The 20,396-nt window shown below is 43.0% G+C and overlaps 1 long non-coding RNA gene across 1 annotated transcript in view; it reads right to left on the bottom strand.

The window, feature by feature from the left end:
• The window catches only part of LOC146789541 (uncharacterized), a 190,932-nt gene that overhangs the window by 110,865 nt on the left and 59,671 nt on the right, over positions 1–20,396 (bottom strand). Inside the window, exon 3 of the long non-coding RNA XR_014969816.1 lies at positions 4,326–4,459. This is a non-coding gene — a long non-coding RNA (uncharacterized LOC146789541). The remainder of the gene's footprint in view (positions 1–4,325; positions 4,460–20,396) is intronic.

Below are 20,396 nucleotides of genomic sequence, written 5' to 3'. Positions count from 1 at the left end.
ACAGCTGGGCATACTATTTTCAAAGGAAGTGTTCTGTGGCTGAAATAGCCATTAGCACCTGTGCCAACCAGAAGCTTCAACTAGGACTCCTCATGGTCTTCTAGGCAAAGCTTGCACTTTGCTCATCTTCGAGTCCACTATCAATTCCATGTGCAACATGGACTACTTTGTGTTTTCCTTTCTCCCCAGTCTCTGAAACAGCTGGGAAAAAGGTGGGGGAAGCCCCCATGCATTTAGGGCTATACCTCCAACCCAGACCCTCCCAGTGCTCCAGGTACCTTACAGCTTTTTCTCCCGCCAGCCAGAATTGGCCTCGCTGCTAGCAGCTTTTTGTCATAGAGACTTCAACCTGTCATGTAATTTCACTTCCCTTCTTCCAGGTCAATGCAGGATATCTTCTGTTTCTGCCTGTGTCATGAGGTCAATATCTTGGTGCAACCATGGACTGTCAGCTTCAGATAGGAAAGGTGTAGAAAGCTGGGTTTCTGTTGCAATAACCCCCACTTTTTGCCAGACTTCTGATGTACTTTGACTTGACGTGCCGTGGGTCCCTGCCAATCAGGTCCCCACGGCCTGTGTTCATTCCCCATAACTGTTCCTTGTACCCCTAATTGGCACCTCTCTGGCCACGTCAGTCAGTCCCTTGTAAAAGGTACCAAGGGCACTGTGGCTGGGGAAGGCCTCTAAGGGCTGCAGCACTTATTGTGCCAACCTTAGAGGCCCTGTACCTTTACACATTCTGCCATTGCAGGCTGCGTGTTTTGGTGAAGAACAAAGTGAAGAGTCGACATGGCACACATCCCTGTATGAAATGCCTGCAACCCACTGCCCTGGCAAAGGACAGCCACCTCTCCAGCTGGGTGCACTATACCAGTGGTAAGGGTACAGGTGCGTGAGCCCTGTACCCCTACAGTGTCTAGACCCATTCTTAAAACTACAAAAGAGTATCCTGCATGTGGTCACACTTCATCCAGGCCAGGAAGACCCATCTGTGGCAGGTAGCTTCAAAGGCCCTGCTGCCTTTGTAATGCGACACCCAGCCTCTCCTGCAATCAGGAGCAGGCCCCCTTCCTGTCTCCCCACCTTTTAGGCGGGAAGGAAGGCGGGAAAAATAGCACAGCCCAGAAGGTGTGTCCACCTTTGCCAACCCCACCCCTCAGGTGGGGGAGGCGAAGTGAAGCTCACTCTTCAGTGCCAGCCATCTTGCAGATGGCTGGCACTCTCCAATCAGGATTAGGAATTGTGCCCACTCCCCCAAATGGGGTGAGCACACAAAGGGTATAGTCACTCTAAGGTCAGTAGCCAATGCTGACCCTAGACCCCTAAAATGCCCCCTAAATACAGTATTTAGGGGGCAACCCTGAACCAAGAAAGCAGATTCCTCCAACGTAAGAAGAAGAAGGACGAAAGATGACACCCAGCAGAGGAGACTGCAGAGAACAACTGATTTGGCCCCAGCCCACCGGCTCGTCTGCATTTTTCAGAGATCCTGCACTAAAAGTCGCCTTGTCTCGCAGCCAGCGACCTCCAGAACCCCTGGGAGGACTGACTGCCTTCAACAAAGACCGGATCTTCTGTGTACAGCAGCCAAGAAAGACTCCAAGCCTGCTGAGGACAAAGAAACTTGACGCCTAAATCCACCACAGCACCTGATGCCTACGGCTGAGTCCGAGTGGCCCACTGGTCCCAGCGAGGTCCCCCAGCGCTCCAGAGTCCGGATCCACCGTGGGTTGACCCCTCCAGGACTCCCCGACGTCGCCTGCAGCCTCTGCACGAAGCACTCCCCCCCCCCCCCCCCCCAACTGCGAGTGGCCCGGTAAGGTAAAATTCGACCTCAAAAGACAAGCCTGCATTCAGCCACCCTGCACCCTGGAGGAACGAACCCAAGGTGCACCTACGTCCAGAGCCCTCCAACTTACCTGCCCAGCTATTGGTTCCTCACAGAAGTCTTCCTGGACCGAGCCTGCAGCTAAAAACCAAAACCGGCATCACCATTGAAAACAACAGGGCACCCGACGCCAAAACAGCACTCTGCACACAGCCGCCTCTGCGCCACTGCAAGTGCACTTTGGGTGCTAACTCGGATCCCCCTTTGCCCTGAGCCTGAACACTAGGAGCTTTACTCCCACAACCTTGTGGCCTGCTCGTGAGCAGCCACCAACCCGAGGTCCCTATCCCCTTTTGGATAACCTTGGGCCTCAGCACTCTTCACCTGGCCGCCCTAGTGCCGCTGAGGGTGCTTTGAGAGTGCATCCTTGTCCCTGGGGGAACCCTGGTACTCGCACAACAGAGTACTTATCTGTTAACCTATAACTTCCTTTCTCTCCATAGGAATACATTGACTGTTTTTCCTTGCAAAAATGTTCTAAGTGTGGAGTTGGTTTTGTATTGAACTTTTGAAAAACTACAAAGAACAAAAAATTGCTTACTTACCTTTCTCTCTAGGAAATGTCCCAGTGGGATATCTAGGTATCACACGGAGTAGAAAAAGTAATCCAGAAAGTAATTCGTACAGTAACTAAAAGTAATCTAACTAATTTCAACTGTATTGAAAGCATTTACAAACCTGTAAAGGCATTTTCATTCAGCTTGCTTGTATTGTTCAACCTGCCTTGAAAAGTATCCTATACACTTACCTGTGCCAGGCTTGCTTGGTTCTAGGAAATAAATACAACTAAATAATATTTTTATACAAATCAAATGGGTCTGAGTTCAGTCTTTGAGTGTGTGACATCATTTGCTGATTGAGTGTGTACAACAAATGCTCAACACTACCCTCTGATAAAGCCTTACTGCTCGCCCACACTACCACAAATAGAGAGTAAGGTGCTATCTACTTTTACCTTTTTCTACCTTTGTGGTTCCACTGGACTCTGTGCACACTATACCTCATTCTGGTATAGTATGTACAGAGCCAGCTTCCTGCAAAAGGGCAAAGAGTTTCATAGGATATTACACTGCCATACTTTTTAAAGTTACACTTCACCTAGGGAACCACGCAATAACTGGAAAGCATGTCTACATTTAAACCAACCTCCTCACATCACTGTTTATTTTATTTTATTATTTATTTATTTTATAGTTTTATAGAGCGCGAACCAGACCCGTGAGGTTATTAGAGCGCTTTACAGGATTAAGGGGGTGGTTGGGATTGATGGGAAGAAAGATGACATGCACTAGCACAGGCATGATTGGGTACTCCATTTCCTGTAACTCGGTCAGTCGCAGCAGGCATTAATCGCGGGTGGGGGCCGCGCAGGGAGGGGGGTTAATACATTTTAAAAACGTAGCTGTCCGTTGGCCGGCCGGGTCCTGCGTTTTCATGCTCTCCTGCCACCGGCCGGAACAGGAAGCAGACAGCTTCTCTCCCCTCCCCTTAGCCAATCACAACGCTGCAATGGCATCATTGTGATTGGTTGGGATGCCGACCAGCCAGGCGCGTATGAGGAGGTCATTTTCTCCATATAGGCTGCATGCAGCCTACATGGAGAAAAGGCAGAGTGTGCATGACTGGTTTGGTCGGCCCCAGAGGGCCGACCGAACAGTCGGCGCTCTCAGCAGTGGACAAGCCACTCCTCCCCTGCCCTAGAGCAGACCCGCCCGCCCCCAACCAAACCCTTCTGCCTTCTTGCAGTGCAAAAAGCAGACACATAAAATGGCAGTTTTACCATTTTATGTTTCTGCTTCTCGCACTGCGATAAAGCAGTGTGGCGATGCTCCTCCGCCCTAATGGAGGAGCCGCCCCTGAATAAGGTTCTAGTTGTTGGTTGAAGAGAAAATAGCCTTGGTCCTACTAGAGATGATTCTTGCCTGTAGTTGTTTTTTCCAAGGGAATGGAACGGCTGTTTGGGATTGGCTGAAGACCATAATTAATGGCTATCAAGCAGGCCCTATTCAGAAATCGTAAAACTCTTGTTAATCCAATTAAAAAAACCTATTTAAAACTATTGACAACAGTATCCCACCTTCAGATACCTGCCATAATACCATTATATTTTTATTAACATCTTGTATGTTTGTCAGTGCTGGGCCTCCATTGTCTGTGATAAAACTGTCCCCTGGACATGCTACTAAACTACCTAACGCACAGAAAGGGTTAAGGCTGCAGAGTAAGATCAACATTGTTTATACACTTTCATTATAGCATATAACATAGAAGGGTACTATAGCATCTCCAATGTCAAGCAGAAACACACACTACAATGTTAGGAGGGAATACAAGTGTATTTTTCTGTTGTGAACCTTTAACATGTTACATTTTAAAGGTCCATAGGATTTTAATAATTGCCAGCATTTAAATTCACATAAAAATGAATTGTGCTTACTCTGTTCAGTTCCAAACGTTCTTTGTCCTTTTCAACTGAGGAAGGTGTAATTCACTTTTATTTTTGGCTACTTTAATTGTATTCTCCACCAGGTCTTCAGCAGTGACATGCAATGGAAGTTCTGTCTGAACAGTCTGAAAATTAAAAAAACAAAACACTCATAATAGTATAAATAATCAGCGTTTCTGTCTTTCTATAAATGTTTATGATCATTAGGATAATCAGTTTGTTTTTAGAGTAAAACAAGTCTCCATCAAAGAGGGTTTCAGCCAGGTTTATAATGCATGTTGTGGAAACATTTAAGTAAAACAAACTATAGGCAAAAACAATTTGTGTCTGAAAATCCAAACCAAAGTGATCGCGGTTTCACATGGGACTTAGAGAACGGCCTCTCCCATCCTCAGCTATCACGCTTGACGCGGTATAACAGCCGCAGCCACACCCACACTATTAGAGAGCACAACTGGTACAACGGACGTGACCTGACAGACTGGCACTACTGCTGGGAGTTAAACCACAGATTAGTAAATTATCTTTAACTTCATTTTCTTAATATCTGAGCACGAAATGTCCGTACAATCTTTATAGTTTTAAGTTTAGTCGCCGTTTCTTTATTTGGGAGGATAGTCCCCATCTGGAATTTCCTTCTTACCTTTGTTGCATGAGGTTCTTGGTCCACTTTCTGAAGTACCGATATATACTTATATTTTGAGATGGGAAATCCAAACTACGACTGTATGCATCTCGTGTATTATTTATACATTCTGGAGCCCGATACAAGTGAACGCCAAGAGTCTTCTAACCGAGAACTCAACTGTTTTTCCATTTGTTGTCTTGTAGAAACATCGTTTGAGGCATGCAAGTAACCAGGCTTTTCGTCTTCAGGTGCTCCATGATGCATGCTTCCACTTTTTTAATCGGTGTCAGGCACTCACCCTTTTGAGCATGCGCGGTTACCTAGTCTGGGTCTATAGCGACACTCTTGAATGTTTTGTGTATAACCAGAACACATGTAGTATCAGCCTTCCTTACCTGGTGACGCCTAGTACAGCCTTCGGTCCACTTTGCTGGGGATTTAGCCACGACTTAAACTCTTTTGCCCGGCACTAGTAAACAGCTGACAGAACGGTGTCACAGTAATTGAGCCACACAATGCACTACTACAGACCTACTCCCCTCACCTCTTCTCTTGTTATCTTATATTATTTTTATAATTTGATTGATTCACTAACTTGATTTTGGCATTATTTCATTTGAAAGTTTGTGTGATCTCGTTCCCGCTTCATCCTGAAGAGGCCACAATTTAGAGGCGGAAACGTGTCGACCTTTACAAACTAGGACGAGCAATGATTACTCTATTAGTCATGAAAAAAAATAGGTTCGAGGCATATGAGCTGCAGATTACACACTTTTGCATAGATCGCCATCTGGTGTTGGGCCCGGAAGTTTGCAGTTTGTTTTTCCTCTTGGAAAGTCTTTGGAAGTCACGAGATCGGTGACTCCTCCCTTGGTCCGTATTGCGCATGGGCTTCGGCTCCATCCTCAGATTGTTTTTTTCCGCCATCGGGCTCGGATGTAATACTTTGCGCTCCGGCTCCGAACATTTCCAGTTCGACGATCGAAGCGGAATCCTCGCTCATCGCGTTATTGTTCAGATCCTGATCTCCTCATTCACCTTCTCTTCGACACACCTTCGATTCCAGTCGTCGATGGCGGCCTTCGGGCCTATCCAAGCTCCGGTCCCGGCTGATGGAAAGAACTCCATTCAAGAAGTGCCCTCGATGTGGGTCCAAATTCCCCCACACCGATCTTCATGAGGTGTGCAACCTCTGCCTCTCCCCTGAACACGAGGCTCGAGACTGTCCCGCCTGCAAGTCTTTCAGATCGAAAAAGACTATTCGAGATCGAAGGGCCAGACGAAACATGGCACACTCCTCGACCTCTGTTCCAGTCGACATCTTCGGGGACGACTTCGAAGCTCCGGGACAGCAGCACACCTTAGAGGACCTCGTCAGTGCTTCCGAAGCCGACGACTCGGATGTGGAGGACATCACCCCGGCACAGAGGGTCGTGAGTAATATACCCCCTCCCACACCCGCGCCGACACCCAAAAAGGCTTCAGTCACGCCTTCGCCTCCGGGCCTAGGCATTACCAAAGACACTGCTTCGAACACCCCACCTTCGGGCCCGGTGAAGAAGCCTAATAAACCTTTCGGCAGCTCGGGCTCGAGCCAGCCTGCCAGCGGTGCCGATAAACACACTTCGGCACCGAAAAAGAGACCGGCCTCTACCTCGACACCGAGCTCCGCACCAAAGTCCTCGGTGTCGAAACCCAGCCTTTCGGTGCCGACCAAACATCATAAGGCCCTCGACACCGACACTCCCGCGACGAAGCCTGCCTCGGCGCCGACCAAAAAATCGGAGGTTCCAAAAAAGCACGGCACGGACAAGCCTAAAAAGCCTTCGAAACCTTCGGCGCCGACCGAACAAACATTGTCTCAAGAACTGTTTACACCGGATCCTTTGCAAAAGACACTTACCAAGGATCCAAAAACTGGACATTTGGCACTTTCTTCTAAAAAGAGACATTTGGACAAACCGGCTCCGCCTCCACCTACAAAGAGGAAAGACTGTGCTACCTCCCCTTTCAGAGTGCCTCCCCCACCTCCTCAACCTCCTCCACCCTCTCCACCTCCGCCCCCTCCGCCTTCTCCACCCCTGCCTCATCGCTCTCCGACCCCGTCTCCAGACCATGATGATCAGGGGGACCCATACTACGATCCAGGGGATGTGCCAGAAGACCCCACCCCTACAGGACCCCCAGACCCATGGGACAATTATAATAACTCAGACATTCCAGATGTCCCACAAGATAACCTTTATCCATCCAGGCCATCTCCACCAGAGGACTCATTAGGTTTTCACCACCTACTTCAGAGGGTGGCACATTATCACGGGGTAGAGCTACACACTGACCCGGTGGAGGAAGATTTCCTCCTAGACACCTTTGATACCGCACATAGGTCTACTTCTATACTACCTATGCTCAAGGGGGTAATAAAACATGCGCCAGAGGTTTTTAAAGACCCAGTCAGGGCTAGGGTCATTAACCCACGCATAGAGAAAAAGTATAAAGCTGCCCCCACAGATCCTGCCTATATCAAAGGGCCAGCGCCACTGGATTCCCTAGTGGTATCCACTGCACGGAAGAGGTCAAACTCCCAGGCGTCAGGCGAAGCACCACCACCTGACAAAGAGTCAAAGCTACTGGACGCGTCAGGAAAGCGCACTGCGTCACAGGCAGCCTATATATGGCGTATCGCCAACACTCAAGCGCTATTGGCCAGATACGACAGAGCGCATTATGATGAACTAGAAACCATCATGCACCATCTCCCAGAGAAATACAGAAATAGGGCCAATGAATTAATTCAAGAGGGTAAGACCATAACTAACACCTCTATACGCTGTGCCTTAGACGCAGCAGACACAGCCTCCAGGGCCATTAACACTAGCGTCCTCCTCCGTCGCCATGCTTGGCTGCGAGTTTCAGGCTTTAAACATGAGGTACAAGCCTCCATATTAAATCATCCATTTGATCAAGAACATCTATTCGGTCCAAAGGTAGATGAGGCCCTCGAGAAGATGAAGAAGGACACAGATACGGCGAAATCTATGGGAGCCCTGCAGTCACACCCTCCTAGGCGCTCCTTTCGCCGCTCTTCCTTTCGGGGCACGGCCAGAGGCTACTCCTCAGATAGCGCGTCCACTTCCTACAAATCCCCTGCTCAATCCACCTTCACAAGGGGTTAAAAAAGAGGCGGCTATAGAGGCAATAACAATAAAGGCAGAGGCAAAACAAATACTGCCCGCTCTGCCACACCGCCTACCCAATGACTTCCCCCTGCTCCCTCCAGACCATCCCACTCCGGTCGGGGGCAGGCTACAAAATTTCCTTCACGTCTGGGAGACCATCACATCAGACAGATGGGTGACCCAAATTATTCGTTCAGGGTACTGCCTAGAATTGACATCTACCCCCCCCCCCAACATTCCACCCAGGCAATGCCCAATGTCACAAGAACATTCCACGTTACTAAAACAGGAGGTAATCTCCCTCCTACAAAAACAGGCGATAGAACAAGTCCCGCCCAATCAGCAAAATTTAGGGGTCTACTCCCTATATTATCTGATACCAAAAAGAGACGAGACTCTACGACCTATCTTAGATCTCCGGCCTCTAAACACATACATACATTCGGACCATTTTCACATGGTAACACTTCAGCAGGTACTTCCGCTCCTCTCCCAGAACGACTTTCTCACCACACTAGACTTGAAAGACGCATACTTTCACATTCCGGTACACCATGCTCACAGAAAGTACCTCAGATTTGTAGTGGACGGCCAACACTACCAGTTCAAGGTGCTCCCATTCGGGGTCACAACAGCACCAAGGGTATTCACCAAGTGCCTAGCCGTAGTGGCGGCACACCTCAGAAGACAGCACATTCACGTCTTCCCATATTTGAACGACTGGCTAATAAAAGCCACGTCCTACAACCAATGTGTACATCACACCGCCACTACAATCCAACTACTTCACCAGCTAGGCTTCACGGTGAACCACCAAAAGTTCCACTAATACCATCCCACACAAAGCAATATCTCGGTGCCACCATAGACACCTCAAAAGCCATAGCCTACCCCAATCCTGCCAGGATTGCAAGCATTCAGGCTTTGCGTCAAAGATTCATACCTCAACACTCTCTCCCAGCAAGAGTGTTTATGCAACTGATAGGGATGATGGCCTCTTGCATTTTCATAGTGCCTCATGCAAGACTCCAGATGCGTCCACTCCAAGAGTGCTTAGCGTGCCAATGGAACCAGGCCATAGGGCAACTGACAGATCTGGTGTTGGTAGACGGTCGCACCCATCACTCTCTGCAGTGGTGGAACACCACGAATCTTTCCAGAGGTCGACCGTTCCTGGACCCGGTTCCACAAATAATCCTAACAGACGCATCGCCCTCCGGCTGGGGAGCTCATCTATTACACCTCACAGTGCAGGGCACATGGACGCCGCAACAAAAGTTACTCCACATCAACCATCTGGAGTTACTGGCAATCTTTATAGCCCTAAAATCCTTTCACACACACATTTTAGGCAAGGCAGTCCTTATTCGCACAGACAACATGACGGCCATGTACTACATTCAAAAACAAGGCGGCACACACTCTCCACAGTTCTCTCAGCACAGAGGATATGGAGATAGGCAATTCCACACAAAATCTTTCTCCTAGCCCAACATGTTCCAGGAGTCCAAGACACCATGGCAGATCTGCTCAGCAGACAAACGCAGCAGATCCACGAGTGGGAACTTCACCCGCAGGTTCTTCACCCGTTCTTTCAGATGTGGGGGCGTCCACAAATAGACCTCTTCGCCACCTACGAAAACAAAAAATGCCCAAGCTTCGCCGCCAGATACCCACACCCATTGTCCAAAGGCAATGCGATATGGATGAACTGGTCAGGCAAATTTGCATACGCCTTTCCACCTCTCCCACTAATTCCATTAGTGGTGCGAAAGCTACAACAGCACTCCCTCACACTGATTCTAGTAGCTCCAACATGGGCCAGACAACCGTGGTACACCACGCTGCTGGAACTCTCGGTAGTGCCACACCAAAAGTTACACCTCTCACCATGCCTCATAACCCAGAACCATGGAGAGATCAGACACCCGGACCCAGCTCAGCTCAACCTTGCGATCTGGCTCCTGAGATCCTAGAATTCGGATACCTTAACCTTCCCCCTGACTGTATGAACGTCATCAGAGAAGCTAGACGCCCTACTACTAGAGCCTGCTACGCTGCAAAGTGGAAAAGATTTGTTGTTTATTGCCATAACAACACAATCAACCCTCTAGACGTATCTATACAGCAGATCATATGCTACTTACTCCATCTGCAAAGGTGTAACCTAGCATATACATCCATCCGGCTACACCTCGCAGCAATTGCCGCCTACCTACAAAACAAGGTAAGTGCAGTGGACAACCCAATATACCCTTGAGGGCTCGGGCAAATATGAATAAACAGGTAGAAAGGTGCCTTCAAGGGATTTGTTTGGTAAATAATTTGTATAATTTCGATTCTTAATTAAAGGTAGGGCAGTTATATACCTACAAATTTATTAATTATCACTTTTTCAATACTTAAATCAGCTTAGTTTGTCAGAATCAGGATTGAATAAGGTGTGAGTGAATCATCACATATTAACCTGAATACAATAAATTCAATAAACCTAAAGGAGGAGAAACAAGCGGGGGCAATTTCTGCGTTTACGCAGGAACTGCACCTATAAAGAAGACTATTTCTCAGAGGCAAAGAAATTAAAAGAGAAACTTAAGGCTCGAGGATATCCATCCAAACTGCTCAAAAGGTCCATGAAACGTGCATGGTTCAACAATAGAGATGCACTACTGACAGTCAAGGATCGTCCTAAAAATCCCCAAATAGTCTGTGTTTCCACATTTGGAACTCACACAAATGTCATCAAAAAAGTCATAAATAGACATTGGAGTCTCCTAAAAAATTTACCAGTTTTCGTTGAAAAACCCTTATTTGCTTTCAAAAGGGGTACCAACCTTCAAGACAGACTGGTTAGAGCATATGATGACAAACATCAAGACACAATAGACAATATGAGACAAATATCTCCCATTGTTGGTCATTATAAATGCAACATGTGTTTGGCATGCAATACCACTCAAACAACTAAAACTAGTGTCATTAACAACACGACTATCACCCTCAAAACCTTTTCGAACTGTAACACACCAAATGTGATATACTGCATACAATGTCCTTGCAACCTATACTACATTGGAAAAACAGTTCAACCAGTCAAAAAAAGAATTTTACAACATCAGTCTCGCATTAGATGTCGTACAGCAAATGCCCCCCTGGTAGAACACTACCAAAGCCAGGGTCACACAGATAAAGAAATGCGCTGGTGGGTCTTGGAAGTAGTTAAACCAACTAAGAGACAGAATAATGTGGATCAACTACTAACCATCAAAGAGGGTAGACTTATTTGTCAGACTGATGTAGTAAACCGGGGACTGAACTCAGCAACGGAATGGCATACTCTGGCCTGTATCACTTAAATATTCATCAAGTGACCACTTATAAAAAGATCATAACTACTGTAAATGAAATAGGGTTACACTAGAGAATGACTATTAATCATATGAGTCTCTATGTACAACGATTCCCTTTGTCACTATCTATTTTTTGATTATGTCTGACAGATTTATTCTGATGAAATACTTCTCTCCAGTGTACAGCAGATTCATCATTATTTTGTGTTTTCTCTCACGAAGTCTACCAAAGTTGATGTATGGAATAGAGATTTTGACTATAGCAATGTTTCATCATTTAATTGATTTAACATGTTTATGTTTAAATACGATTTGTAGCATAGTGACTATTGTTATGTACATTTTAGATTTGTATAGGTAGTTGTTTATACTCTAAGAACAAATCAGTGCTGCAAAATAAAATATTCTAGTTTTGTATAGGCAGTTTTTTATGCTTTAAGAGTAAATCAGTGCAAAAAAAGAAAATATTGAGTTGTGAAATGACTCTGATTAATTTATAAAGTCGAGTAAACGTCCCATTTAACATACTAAAGGGCAATCACATTGATCCTATATTTAAATCACTATTTGAATGAATTTACAAATCGATGTTTAGAAAGACTAAATTTCAACACTTCTATACATCGAACTATAAGTAACATTACTCCTAAAAACGGCAATGTTTGGTCAGTTCCAACTATATTGGACGATACAATACGATCAATAACAACAACAACCAATCCAATTGATTATTCATTATGAAATATTCACAATGCGAGAAGACAAAGTGATTTTTAACATATACTGGCACTCAAGATCTTGAATGAACAGAACAATCACTCCATTCAAAGATGGCCACCTTTTAGCGTTTTAGTCATTTGACAAACTTCCCCAAGTCCTTTTTCGCTATCTAAACAGCATAAATGCTGTCGTCAAACGAACCCTACAGTTGGTTCGACGTCCAGACGTGCATGCAAGACTCAAACCTTCAGAACAGCCAGGTATGTTATAAGTAGTTAAGCAGTGGAGTGTAAGACCCTTCTCCAACTTCTAACCTCAAACTAAATTAGATATTTTCTTCGTTTTAGATTAATTCGCTGACATCTTCACGACCACTTGAGTGTTTAACGGTGTCGGTAAACAGACACAAGAGTAGTTTTGCCACACAGAGGCTCTTTTGAGATTTAAATAACCTACAGGTATGTTCTAAGTAGCTCACTGCCTAAAATCTAGATCCTTTGTTTACCGCTGACCCAATAATTGATTAAATATATGTTTGATCTTAGATTAAGACGGGAGCTTTTTGACAATCAACTGAATTTCTTTGACTACAATATACTGATTAGTTACGAATTTAGGACGTCCCGCTTGATTTTCAGTGGATAAAATAACCCGCAGTGATTTGAGGTATGTCTTCATTGATTAATATACTTCAGTCTCTCAATATCTGGATAAGCTCGTTCCTATTATGAACTAGAAATACCAAGATTAATATGTTTATTCATTATTGATATCTCCTGATCACCTTCTTGGGCTCACAACATTAGAAGAAGTGCAAACACATCTCATGTTACGTATTTACAAGTCGTATCAACTCTAGCACAAACATTAGATCAAATAATGAATAGATTTCATTATTTTCTTCTATTTTTGCAAACAAAGACACATTAATGTTCTGGTGCCCTCATTTCAGTTAAATACTACAATATTCTTGGCAGGACTAAGCTAAATATCCTGACTGTTTGCACTGGGATAGTGTCAAGATACTAAGATATATATACCTTGAGGTCTGGAATAGATTGAAAATGTTTATTAACAACCTCTATAAATGTTGCCCCCATAAAAAGCCATAGGGACAACATTTAAGATCAATACGATGAGGATAAGAAAAAAATGGACTACCATTGCTTATAAAGACTAACCTACATTTTATATGTCTGACAACAATGATCAAAAAGCACAACTGATAAATGAGTTTAAAGGATTTATAGTATTAGGCTGACGCTTTTCATTATTTATTATGACTCGTTCTGGATCATTGCTTTGTTTATTCATTTATGTAAAACAAGTATGTTTTTCAATAGGAATGCGAAATAATTGTGACTATAAGTCTAGAGTAATATCCTAGATGCATGATTAAGAATATCACTAAGGAAACGACATATACTTTTTGGAGGAAAAGTATCGTTATTTAGGGTGTTGATTTTTCGTTAATTAAGACAATGTTCTTTTATTTTATTAGGGGTCAACCTTGTAAATAAAATTGTCCTGAGGATGGTCTTGGTAAAGAAAACTTAAAGACCGAAACGTCGACAATCACACTGTTTTCCAGAGAAATGGCTATATATTGTTGTGAAAAAGTGTTGGATCAATTTGAAAGTGAAGGCATCAAATATTGAAATATTTCCTTTCACTGTATTTAATTGTTGTAATTTGAAGTACCCTTTGTTTGAACTAGAAATATAAATTCAATTTTTATATATACACCCGCTTGTTTCTCCTCCTTTAGGTTTATTGAATTTATTGTATTCAGGTTAATATGTGATGATTCACTCACACCTTATTCAATCCTGATTCTGACAAACTAAGCTGATTTAAGTATTGAAAAAGTGATAATTAATAAATTTGTAGGTATATAACTGCCCTACCTTTAATTAAGAATCGCAATTATACAAATTATTTACCAAACAAATCCCTTGAAGGCACCTTTCTACCTGTTTATACCTACAAAACAGACAGCACCTATCATAATTCCCCCCAGTGTAACACCCTAACCTGTGTGGAACTTAAATATAGTAGTTCTCACAAGGCTAATGGGACCGCCTTTTGAACCTTTGCATAAATGTGAACTGCAATTTCTCACATGGAAAACAGCTTTCCTTGTAGCCATCACTTCCCTTAGAAGGGTCAGTGAGATACAAGCACTTACTATACAAGAACCTTATCTCCAAATGCACCCGAACAAGGTTGTCCTCCGTACCAACCCAAAAATCCTACCCAAAGTAATTTCTCCCTTTCATCTAAACCAATCGGTAGAATTACTGGGTTTTTTCTCGCAGCCTCAGACTGTTGCGGAAAGGGCTCTACACACACTGGATGTTAAAAGGGCCTTACTTTACTATATCCAGAGAACACAACCTTTCAGAAAGACAAAACAACTGTTTGTCTCTTTCTCTCCACCACATAAACGTAACCCCATCTCTAAATCAGGGATAGCTAGGTGGATTGTGAAATGCATACAGATTTGCTACCACAAGGCAAAACGCACGCTATCTGTTCCCCCTAAAGCCCACTCTACACGAAAGATAGGGGCTTCTATGGCTTTTCTAGGGAACATCCCATTAGATGATATCTGCAAAGCAGCTACATGGTCAACACCGCACACTTTCACTAAACATTACTGTGTAGATGTGCAAAACAAGCAACGAGCTAGTGTGGGCCAGGCTGTACTAAAAACACTTTTTCAAACCACTGCAACAGATACCGGTGGTCGCCGCTAGGGTTGGGAACTGCTATATAGTCTATGCAAAAGTGTGTAATCTGCAGCTCATATGCCTCGAACGGAATATGCTACTTACCAGTATGCATCTGTTCTTGGCATGTAGAGCTGCAGATCTACACACACCCACCCGCCTCCCCGGCTCCCTGTAACTGTTCCAGTCTATCTTATTTAGATACAACACACATAGGTTCCTTCACTATTATTACTACGCTCCATCTTTCCCTGTTGGCGAAAAACAATCTGAGGATGGAGCCAAAGCCCATGCGCAATACGGACCAAGGGAGGAGTCACCGACCTCGTGACTTCCAAAGACTTTCCAAGAGGAAAAACAAACTGCAAACATCCGGGCCCAACACCAGATGGCGATCTATGCAAACGTGTGTAGATCTGCAGCTCTACATGCCAAGAACAGATTCATACTGGTAAGTAGCATATTCCTTACTCGGACTGGGTGAAGACCACAACATTTTTGTTGCAATTAATTATCTTTAGAAATGCACTAGAAATATATGCTGGCACATGGAGACAGTGTTTTCACTTGTGTCCTCATATAAGGGCTAGCTATACACCTTTTGTGGACACCTATTTCAACTTGTACATTCTGTCAATAATTTGTGTGTATATATATTTTTTCAATTGAGTGTCAGCCACAATGTTGCATATGTTGTATGTTTTCTGAATCCGTGACTCTATGTAATTAATACATTTTGAGGAAGAGTGTTAGTCTAATTTCTGTACATCCCCAGATTCGGCTCAGCAATTCTGTTCAGAGTCTAATTCAAATCATATCCCTCCTGTCCTGTTTGCATAAAGACGATAAACAACTACTGTAGGTGTTATCTTCTTAGGAGTGTAAAGAAACAATAACAATGCCACTACTTTGTATCTGAAATCTACCAATCTCTTCCTGAAATGAAGCCAATGCAATATTGGTCATTACTGGATTACTCATAGAAAATCAACCATATTGGTCTGAATGATAAACCAGCATTTCCATTGTGATTCACTATATTGAAGATGATAAAGAGTAGCCTCTGTTCATTTTAACGTGTGTGAATTGGTACAGTCCTTTTCAAGTGATAATCATAATTGTGAAACACATATGGCATTTGGATTTTCAGAGGCGTATTCAGAAAAGCTAATTAACAAATGAATCAACATTGTTACAAATGCAAGACTATATTAACAGGCCACAGATGTGATAAATTTGTAACAATATTAATATAATTTAAAGGCAATACACTGCACTGCTAAGGAGTACGCTGGGTGGTTCCTCCTCACAAGTTGCCTTAATGGTTGAAATGATCTAAATACCTTGATTGTATCAATGGGTGCTAAATTGTAAGGAACGTAGCTAGTGAAATCTAAAACTTCGAGGTTTTATAAATTGGTAAGATTTAAGGTGCTCATTTTTCATACCATGTATAACTGGTACCCTCATCCAACATCCGATAGTGACAAGTCTCACGGAAAAGGACCTAGTGGTCAATCGAAGCAATTACCAACTAAGTGAGATGGAGAAACAAGTCTTGGAAAAGGGCCTTGGTTTTGTCCAAACTCGTGCATTAGAATGTTTGAATTGGGATGTGAACTGACTCAGTTTTTTGGTAAAGTCAGACTCTAGGCAGAGAGAATGTCCCAAGTGAACCCAGACTGAGAAACCCGGATTTCAAAACAAATTCCTTTTTCAACCCCCTGCCAAGTGCACATCAAATGAAATGATTACTTTTGAGCAAACAGACATCACTGAATAAGGAAGTATGTGGCTACATAAGATAAAACCGTTGGAATCTGTCTAAAAGACAACAATTAGCACTTAAGTCCCTCCAGAATACTAGGAACCTTGTGATCAAATCTGCTGATGAAGGTGGGAAGACTGTGCTCATGGATTTAACCAACACAGAATTTCTCAAACTACTCTCAGGCTCAGAGTTATGAAATGCTTCCAGAAGACCCTAGCCCTAGACTCAGACCCACCATCCACAACATGGTTGAGAAGGCTCTCACTCTTGATTGAATAACCAAAAATGAGGTGGACGTTCTAGTGCAAATCCCTGCTCCTCCCCATCACCCCCACTAAATCCCTTTATTTCACACCCTAACTAAGATTAACAAACCCTGGTTCCCTTCACCAGAATGGCATTGTATCCAGCCTCAACTTGATTCTTGAACCATTATCCCAGATTTGTGATTGGTTCTTAAGACCACTGGTTTGTAAATTACCTTTCTACTCAAAGGGCCCAAAGGATGGACTGAGGCTTTTACAGAATCTCGGAATGAACACCAACAATGATATCTGAATACTACAGATATAGAATCTCTCTATACCAATATTAGCCAAATTAGAAAATGTTAGGTTATAGAGCACATCATCAAGGACACGGAATAGGAATATATCACTCCCAGACATTATGTGATAGAATACATCTAGTTAGCCCTCATAGAGAATTTCTTTTGAGTACAATGGCAGCCTATACCATAAGATACAGGGTACATCGATGGGCATTACCTTCACCCCCAGTGTTGCCAGTGTTTATGTACACCAATTTGAGACTCAATTTATCTGCTCAGAGAATAATCCCTATAAGGATAATGTTAAGTTATGGAGCTGTGATATTGACATTCGTTTGGTAATTTAGCAGGGAGACAGCACTTCAGCAGAGGGATTCATCACACAGGTCAACGGGTGATGTCCATTTTTGCAAATTCTCCCACACCAACGATAAGATCTCTTTTCTGGATCTATCAATAAAAATGATTGACACTGAGTTTGAAATACAGATTTACAACAAATCCACTGACAAAAAATAATCATTTCCAACTTAACAGTCACCTTCTCAGGGGCCTTAGTGAAAACTCCCCTTCAGGAAATGTTTGAGAACCAGATGCAACTGTACCGACATCAATGTGTGCGATAAACAAACATCTCTCTCACCACAAACTTAGAAGTCTGCAAGTTTAGTGGGCCACTACATATGTGAGAAATTTCTATCTGTATTTCCACCAGTCCCACAAAAGCAGTAGACATAGGCCCTAATAGACTATGGCTCATCAAGGGATAAAGTAACTGACAATGTCATTTATCTGATCAAATGTCATTAATGTAGAGATGACATCACACAAAATACAAATACAAATTAACAAACACCACAATACCACCTGGTGCAAAAGAAGTACAAGCAAGATGTTGATACATTACTTGGAAAAACAACTTTCTGAAAATGTCCTTAAATGGGTCAGTTTCGAAAAGAAATGTACATTAGTAGTGGTGGGATGCACACCAGTGTACTCCATTATACAACCATGTTTGACTGCTTCAGGCATATATAGGCGTGCAAGCTGGATTCGTGCTCCGCCCAATTGCGCGTTGCAATCTAAAACAGACACAAGGGGACCTTTGCCAATCCCTCTCCAGCTGCACAGCCATATCCGTTACGAATTAATCGAATAAATCAATTTCATATTTCTATTCTTCAGTTCATCCACTTGTTTGCTCAATCGCTTTTCACCTTTCACATTTATCATCAATTCATTATACTCATTTACATATCACATTCAAGAATATCCATAAACAGGAGATGTTTCCACATGTCACGACTTTATTTAAAATTCACCCAATGCATTTCGGGATATTTCCCTTCGTCAGGGGTATCTATAAAAAAATTAATAAACACACCATCAGCCTGAATATTATAAAACTACTTGCAATGCAAAAACATGAGACCTCTTATTCATTTCTTCATAAAAGACCTTTCTTTCAAAAACACTACATGCTAAGCAACACAATAACGACATCTTCCGTAATCTACCATTAGTCATGTCTGCATTAAAACATTAATTCCTGTCAAACCACCCCGTTATCTGGAAAGCATCACATATCTCTAAATAAAGCACTTGCTTTTTTTGTTTCCAATTGTCTTAACTCCCGTGCGACTACCGAGCCGTTCTTTAACCATTCTTGCTCAGTGTTTAACCGCGCGCTTACCGTGACTTAGTACTCTAAATAAAACTCTCTCAGTTCCCACTGTTCAACAACAACAAAAAAAAATGCGAGGTGAAAGGTGAAAAGTGATTGAGCAAACAAGTGGATGAACTGAAGAATAGAAATATGAAATTGATTTATTTGATTCATTGGTAACAGATATGGCTCTGCAGCTGGAGAGGGATCGGCAAAGGTTCCTGTGTTTCAGTTTAGAAAAGAACATTGACAATCAAATAAACATTGCACAAAGCCTTTGGTAAAATAACAGCATTGGATATGCAGACTTCACACCCATATTGCAGGGTTTAATGATGAAATCCCATTACTACTAGTTAGTTAACCATGGACTATACCAATTCCACACCGTGAACGCTGACCTTTAAACACCTAACCTTTGTACTGGTATAAACAGGTCCACACTGTAATCCAAGGAACTGGAATTTTCAATACATCTGTAGTATTAAGTACACTAGGCATGGTCACAAGCAGCTACAGTTTACCCCTTCTACACAACTTATATTTTGAATCATTTATGGCTCCCAGCTGTAACAATCCTAGTGTAATGTTATAATTTGCAGTCAAACTCTATGACCATGATCTATTCTAAACTGACATCCCCCCCGGATAGACACTTTGGCTACATTGGATGACGTATACAGTACCTACTGGTGGTCGTTTGGGGGTGAGCCATGCAGTTGCGACCGAGAAATAGGGGTGTGAAAAAATGGTGTGTGTAATGTTAATTACTATAGAAACGCGTTGTTGAACCTACAGCCCGAACCACTTGGCGGAATTAAAACAAATTTGGCAGAAAGGTAGATGTTGTTACGCAGATTGTGCTCTTTGATATTTGGTGCAACTCCGTCCAGCAGTTTTTGAGAAGTTTAAGCCAAAAATGATAGATATATTTCTGGCCGCAGATATTTTGCGACAGTTTTGCGAAGAATCACAAATGCGCACGCCACAGGAACGCTCTGCTTGGCTAGATGCAACATGAACAGAAAGTTGCGGCTGACATTTTTTCGTCTGGGAACGGTTCCCGGGCTGAAAATGTGTGTGAAAGCTAACATAAAGGGTCAGGTGGAGATACTCTGACTCCATGTTTTAGAAATGGGCGTGTTAGTGGGTATTCAGTCAAAATATTGAGTTGGAAATGTCGATTTACACTAATATCGAGTATTAAATATTGTGACACATAAATATCGACAGTAAAAATATTGTGGTCAAGAATTTCGACTTTAAGGTACGAAATATCGATTTTAAAAATATAGAAGTCATTAATATCGTTTGCAAAAATATAATTCTTTGAACTATAGATTTTAATTAGTGTTATGTATTTTAGTATATATTTTAAATGTATGTGATGTATTTTTTTGTAGAAGTATTGTTTATGTTTTTTGATATGTGTGTTAAATCTTTAGTAGTTATTTATTTTATTTTAA

This window comes from Triturus cristatus, chromosome 10 (assembly GCF_964204655.1).
Source record: "Triturus cristatus chromosome 10, aTriCri1.1, whole genome shotgun sequence".
Taxonomy (NCBI): domain Eukaryota; kingdom Metazoa; phylum Chordata; class Amphibia; order Caudata; family Salamandridae; genus Triturus; species Triturus cristatus.
The sequence above is the reverse complement of the archived record's forward strand: the minus strand, read 5'-3'. Positions and strand labels throughout refer to the sequence as shown.